The sequence below is a fragment of the Callorhinus ursinus genome, unplaced genomic scaffold (assembly GCF_003265705.2).
Source record: "Callorhinus ursinus isolate GAN/ISIS: 27379988/994484 unplaced genomic scaffold, GSC_fseal_2.0 scaffold58, whole genome shotgun sequence".
Classification (NCBI taxonomy): domain Eukaryota; kingdom Metazoa; phylum Chordata; class Mammalia; order Carnivora; family Otariidae; genus Callorhinus; species Callorhinus ursinus.
The window spans coordinates 5046694-5052693 of NW_027397120.1; the positions used below are offsets into that span (position 1 = coordinate 5046694).

At 57.5% G+C, this 6000-nt stretch overlaps 1 protein-coding gene across 3 annotated transcripts in view; it reads right to left on the minus strand.

Annotated features, from left to right (window-relative positions):
* PTPRE (protein tyrosine phosphatase receptor type E) overlaps nucleotides 1-2608 on the minus strand; it is a 155608-nt gene extending 153000 nt beyond the window's left edge. The window contains exon 1 of one of the 3 annotated variants that reach the window (XM_025879988.2): nucleotides 2379-2608. The gene's annotated coding sequence lies outside the window, so the exon portion shown is untranslated. The remainder of the gene's footprint in view (nucleotides 1-2378) is intronic. The other 2 variants (XM_073884750.1, XM_025879985.2) reach the window with 2 other exon arrangements.
* Nucleotides 2609-6000: the final 3392 nt, after the last annotated feature.

Sequence of the window (6000 nt, forward strand, 5' to 3'; positions counted from 1 at the left end):
GAAGAGGAGCTCCTAGAATGTTTCACTTGGTCATATGTTCATCTGCCCAATGACAGTTGTGACAAGCCTACTGGCAGGTGCTTGGCTGGATGCTAAGGATACATTAGTGTCCTCAGGGAAACTATAATCCAGTCTCTCTTTCCATAGCAGTGGGGAGGCTGGTGTGATCAGATGGATAAGGTGGGAAAACAGTGGGAAAGTGTTGGGCTGGTGGGGGTCGGGGGAGCACAGGTTTGACTTTGGGAACTGTTGAGTTGGGGCAGTGGATATTCCAGGAGAAACGTCAAGGGGGCAGCTGGGTGTGAGAGTTACTGAGGAGTGGTTTGGACTGGGAAACTCACCTCTGACCTGCAAGGAGGGAGTTTTGAGAAAAGGGGTATCTTAGACTATGATGACAGCAGTGAGACAGAGCCAAGTGGACCAATGGCGGCGTAGTGTGAAGGAGACATATGTTTTGACCAATTGAAACTCATTCCAGCTTCATTACTAACCACCTGGCAACTGCTGTGGATTCCTCAGGCATCCGCCTTCCATATGCCCCTCCAAGGCACCTTCAGCGCCCACCCCACCCCCACGGCTGCTGCAGCCCCTCTAAGAGGTTGATGATTTGCACACACATGTGAGAAGTGGCCTCTGGGCACAGCACGGGGACGAGGCTACACTGCTTCATATTCACTCTGGGCCTCCAAGGGTCCCAGAAGCGTCACGGTGACAGTCATTCCCTCATCCACTTGTCACAACTGATTTGGCGCAGGGGGTCGATGCGATAGGTTTTGGTATGTTTTCAAATCTAAAACCATCGATTCATCCAACGACCTGGCCTTCCCTAGGGACCAATCCAGCTCCTAGCTCACATCAACACAGGGAGAGTCCAGCTTTTGTTTTGCTTTTTTTCCTTGGGGGGGGTACCGATACACAGGTATCACTAACACCAGTGAACAAAGCCCCCTGTCCCTGAGGTCACAGTCAGAGGCAGAGCCATGTCTGGGAAGGGCCGGGTGCTACTACAGGCCTCTAACTGACAGCGTAGTCCCATATCTTGGGCCTGTTCCTATGTCACCAGCTGGCCTTTTCCTCCCTGAAGGCCTAGAGCCAGGGCTCAGAAAGCACACACCCCAACGCAACTGGCACACAAGCCCTGCCCTGTATCAGTTAGGCTGGATGGCCATGGCAGTCAGGAGCCTGCCTTAGCCACAGCAGGCACCCCACCAGGTCATGCCCACTTGTCATGCTGTCCTTTGGCTTAGTGCATTGTTTGTGAGACACTCCCTCCACCTCTACCCCCGCTCACAGTTTAAACCGGAAGGAGTCCTTATTTCACAGAGACAGAATTCCATCAATCCTGGGGACACAAAGACCTCCAGGCACTCTGGCTCAAGGGGCACCTGGCATCATGAGCTGACCCAACACAGACCCACTGATTTCTAAAACAAGCCACCATCCTTGGCTGGTCACCATTCAACTCAACCGGCTTGCACTCTAAAACACAAGCACGGAGCCACGTTCTTCTTTCCTTGAGTTTCCCGCATTGAAACTCAGATGGAGCGGTCCTGATTCAAAACAAATCCATACAATTCCGCAAGCAGAACGTGAACCTTTCTAGAAAGGTTTGCCACGCCAAGAAAGAATTTAGGTCAGGTCCCGCACGGTCTGGCAGGGCTTGGCTCTGCCTCTCTACCGTGGGTTTTCCAGCCTTCCCCATTTGGTCCCGGGGAGTCCGCAGGCGTGGCACCGTGCTGACCTCTGGTCCAGGAGCTCTGACAGGTCACCCACACCACTGACACTGCAGATCTTGGCGGTCCTGTCGGGGCCAGCCCGGCCAGCCCGCCGCCGGGGAGCTCCTCCCCGCAGCACGTCTGCGACCCTCCCGGACTCGACGCGCCCCTCCTTGCCGAGGCGAGGGCGCGGGACCCTCGGGGCAGCATCCGAACGGCGGCCCCCGCCCCTCCCAGAGTTGGCGCAACTCCTAGTCACTTTCTCAGAAGGCTCCTGTCTCTTCCCCTGCATCGTGTCGCCCCCAGCACACCCCGTGGGACCCCCTCTCGCTCTCGCCCGCCTTCACCTATGTCCCTGTCGCCACCCACAGACACGCGCTCTCTGTGCCCGTTTCCCGAGGGGGAGCGCGAGAGCTGCCGAGGCGGTGGCCAAGTCGGGCGGGGGTTCGGGAGCGCCGAGACCAGGGTCGCGCCATCCCCCGCCTCCCGCACCCGGCGCGCCGCGGGGCCGCCAGGGACCCGGCTCGGGGACCCGGCACCCCGGCGCGGCCCCTCCCTCCCGCCGCGGCGGCCGAGGCGGCGTCCCCGGCCTGTTCCGACCGCCCGGGGCGCACGGCCACCCGAGGGGCGCACGGCCCCCGCCCGCACCCCGCGCGCGCTCACCTCGGGGGGGCCGGTCCGGTCGCGCCGATCGCGCCGCCACGGCGGCTCCGCATCTCCCAGGCGCCCGCCCGCCGCCCTCCGGGGCGCCCCTCTGTCCCCGCCGGCGCGAAGGAAGGTGGTGGGGACGCGCGGAGGCCGCGGGGTCCGGGCGCCGCTGGCGCCGCCTCCTGCCTCCCGCAGCCCAGCAGGAAATTTGTCCGGCCGGGTCCCGCCGCCGCCTCCGCTCCCGCTCGGGCTCCGGCTCCGGCTCCGCGGCGGGGGGCGGGGGCAGGCGCAGCGAGGAGCGGGGGCGACGCCTGGTGTCCGGCGTGGGGAGCGCACTCCCGCCGCCCGCCCCACTGGGAAGCACCCCACCGCCCGGGACATCCGTTTTCCCAGGCTGGTGCCCCTTCCGGGGACACCCTGGCCGGGCCCCCACTGTCAGGACCCAGGCGCGAACCGAGGGTGACAGGTGTGACAGGCACTCTTACATATGGGAAAGGCCCTTCCTACCCCCGCCTTGGCCCTGGGCACCAGGAAGTGGCCTGGCTGAGGACAGGTTTGGCTCCTGCAGTCCATACAGGGGAGTGCAGGGCACCCTGTACCACTTCTGGCTCCAAGAAGGAGAGAGAACCGTGAAGTCTCCTGAGCTGGTGTCCTCCTCTGTAAAGAGGGGAGAGGGGTGACCCCGCGGATGTTGAAGGGCTTAATTGTCCTGAGGGCGGTATCCCGCAAAGGGTAAACACACCTACACACTGGAGGAAGAGGGACTCCTAGGAAGGGTCTGGACCTGCTGCTCTCTGGGGACTGCTTTCCAGGTGACTCCAGGAAGCTATGTAAGGGGTTGTCAGAGTAAAGAACGTTCCACCAGAAGGGCAGAGAGGACGCATGTTGCATCCCTTTGGTTCTGAACCAGTGTGCTATGCCCTCTGGGTTGGTCCCAGACCTGGCCTTCCTGAGGGATCTCCCATCCCTGCTATCGGGCTCACTCGTCCGGCTTTGTGAATGCTGGTGAGTAGGTGGCAGTGAGGTCCTGGTAGCCCACCTGGAGTCAGTAGCCAGCAGGCGACTCCTGGGGCGGTGGGGGCTGTTCCAGGCAGAGCTGTAGATCCCAAAAGACTGGGGAGTAATGGGCATCTACTGGCTGAGACCGTCCACAGTGGACCTGCCCAGAGTGCAACTTCCCTTCCACAGGGGGTAAAGAGCCGTGAAACCAGTGGAGATCTTGAACTCATCTTTCCCTCCCTGCACTGCCCAAGCTGTCTCTAGAGGATCTCGTCCTGCTCCCGGGCTTTATACACCATCCATACGCAGGGGACTCAAACAAAGCAGAGCTCCTCTCCACCAGCTCTGCCCCTGCTCCCACCATCTCAGACCAGCCTTGCTCTTACTCAGCTTCTCCCCGAGTATCCCTGTCTCTCCCTCTTCCCCCACCTCTGATTCACCTCCAAGTCCACCTCCTGCCCAGCTCTGAAATGCCTCTTGACCGTGTCCCCTTCTCTCCTCTCCACTGCCTTCCTCTCTTCTGTGATGGCCATGGTCCTCAGCTCAGGCTCATTCCCAGACACTCCGTTCTTTACCAGCCATCCAGGGGGACCCTTACAAATGGAACCAGGTCAGGCCAGTCCCTTGCTTAAGAGTCTCCATTCAGAATAAAACCCAAACTCCTGGGAGGCTCTGCCTGCGTGACATCTCAGCTGCTCTGAGCCCTCACCCCTGTGCGCTGTGTTCCATCCCTCAGGGTGACTTCTGTGCTGGGGCCCAGCGCTTCCCCACCTGGACTGTCCCCCTTTGCACCTGGCTTGCACCTTCTTACTGACTGCCCCTGGAAGATCGCTCCGCACTCCTGTCTGCTTCTGCTTTCTCTGAGATGTATTCATTTGTTCTGGGCAGTCATTCTGGCCCTCCACCCGTGTGAGGGCTTTGAGCTCCAAGATGGTCCACGCCATGCTGGACCACATCACTTCGCCATCTCCCACTCCTAGCACAACCCTGAGAGCCGGGAGGCGTCCATGAAAGCGTGTGGGCTGACAGATCCGAGGAGGAGGGGCCCGGCACACAGCGCCAGGCAGCCTTGTCTTTACAGCCCAGCAGGGCAGGCAGCTCCCCTACCCCATCGCCATCCCCACCCCCACCCCCACCAGGTGCCTGCAGGGAGCAGCCCAGGTTGGGTGGAGCCAGGTAAGCCCATGACATCCCCCAGCTCTGTTTGCCGGCTGCGGTGGCCTACAGAGCCTGGCTTGTGCACATGAAGGCCATCCCTTCCAGGCTCTGGTGAGCACAGTTTTGCTTGTTAACGCTGCAGGGCTGTGGCGACAGTCTGTAATGCAAGGAGAGAGAAACAAGTTGCCTTTGTCAGACATCTGCTACTGGAAAGTCAACAGCCCTGGTAACATGATGAGGGGCAGATGGCTCCTCTCTTCTGGTAGCATCCTCTCTGTTGGATTCTTCCAGGAATTAAGCAATATCCCTTAACTTCTTCTAAAGTCTGAAGACATTCATCCCTGTCACACACAAGCATGTTGTCAGAGGCATTGATGCCAGGGTTGTGCCGATTCCCATACGGAAGCCCCTAGATCCTTCTTAACCCTCTCCGTTCTGCTTCCCTTCCTCCAGCCCAAGGCCCCTGTTGACACCTGAGTCAGTTCCCCTATTCTCATCCTGGGCTTCAGGGACCTACCACCACCGAGCCACCCTCATCTTTTAGGATCCCAGGGCACGGCCCTTGCTAAATGAGCCCCTTCCTGCATTCCTGTTTGACGGCCCCTGGAGACCTCTCCTGCTTGCTCTCCCTGGGACTTCTCTCCACCACACCCTTCAGCTCCCTTCCTTCAATAGGCAGGAGGCTGGGGGCAGTTTTCCCGAGACTCTTACTATGAACCACAGTTATGCATCTTGTCTTCTGTTTCATTTGGGGACTGAGGCTTTGGGCTCAAGGTCAGGCTAACCCAGATTATGCTCATTGCACGATAAGGGCCGGGTAGATGTCAGTTAAAATTAAAAACACGCAGGCCAGAAATGCTCTCTAGGAGGATAAACAAGAAAGAATTGGTATATAGAAACCACGTCGGAGCTTGCTTGTAAATGTCTTACAGAGACATTAACATAAAATTACACGACTTTAGGTGATAAAATCAGAAGGTCTTTGTGATTGATTGGCTACAGGGCAGGGCAAGCAAGAAAAACTGACTTTAGGACGCATGCCCATAATGAGGAAATGCAGGATGGCTCTTCTGATCTCTAGAACGTGCCAGAATGAATAACTCCAATGGGTACAAAACTTTCTATTTTTGCATTACCCAAATATCCTTCCTTGTCCCCTTTTTCCAAGGTATGCCCAAGTAATAACGGTTATTAAGCAGTGAAATCAAGAGAAGGGGACTTTTGCAAGGAGATTTCTTTGCTATCCCAGAAAAACAGGTAGTTTTCCCCTCCTTCAGGTGCTCAGAGCATTTTGACTTTTTTCCCTTGCATTACTTTTCATGATTAATAATATACATATATTAAACAGATCCTATGTGTACAATTTTATGAATAAAGACAAATATATAAAAAGTGAAATGCATATCCCACTCAGATAATGAACATTTCCATCACCCTAGAATATACCCCTATATTCCTTCCCAGGAAATCCCCCACTCCC